Source organism: Sebastes fasciatus, chromosome 5, assembly GCF_043250625.1.
Source record: "Sebastes fasciatus isolate fSebFas1 chromosome 5, fSebFas1.pri, whole genome shotgun sequence".
NCBI classification, from domain to species: Eukaryota; Metazoa; Chordata; class Actinopteri; order Perciformes; family Sebastidae; genus Sebastes; species Sebastes fasciatus.
In genome coordinates this window covers 17,708,345-17,709,239 of record NC_133799.1, presented here as the reverse complement: position 1 = coordinate 17,709,239, position 895 = coordinate 17,708,345, and positions in this window count along the sequence as shown.

Below are 895 nucleotides of genomic sequence, written 5' to 3'. Positions count from 1 at the left end.
AGTGACCAATCAGCGGCTCTCTCTGCGCACACTCACTCACACACGTGTAAAACATTTAACCCTGATTTGACCCCATTCAAATTTTAGCACAGCAAATACATGAAATGTAGCCACATGACATAAAAAACAAACAAACATTTAAGAAATATTTTAGATAACAGGACTGTACGTTGAGAGTAAGATTGATTGTCTGTGTTTTACTTATTTATTTTAATTTGTTGTTTTGTTTTTTTTGTTTTTTCCTTTAACTACTTATGTTCTTTGTATTTGTTTGTCTCCATTTTGTATGCCCTTAGTTCCTAGTATTGTCTGTTTTTGTTGATATATATCAGAAATGAGGCATGATAAACACACCCCACAGAAGTCTGTATCACTGACATGCACATGCTTCCTAAAAATATTTGAAACGAGAGTAAGGTTGATTGAGTCATACTTAGAATATTAACTAAAATGCAGAAAATGGAGTGAGAGAAGTTGCTTTTGGTCTTCCCCTGGCCTTCAGGAGACTCAAATGATGCTACTTCCTGTCGATCATGTGACTTGGGAAATGTCCCAAATTTTTAGAGGAGGAATGTGGTTCTCAACAAGGGGTCCGGGGACCACCAGGGGTCCTTGAGGGTGTTCCAGGGGGTCCCCCAGAAAAATGGAGAATAGTTTGTTTTCACTATTTAAACCTGCAGTGGGTAGAAATGGAGCAAATAAGATTTAAAGAAAATATTTTTATAAAACGGTCACTATATCCTGACAGTAGTGCATGAGACAAGTAATCTGAAAAAAAATCATATGCCTTTGTGTCCTCCGGTAAGGAGGGGCAGAAGTCTAGTTATCTCTCAGAACACTTGAATTACAATTTGCTGAAAGGTTATGATGGAATTTTTGCCCAATGACGCCAAAA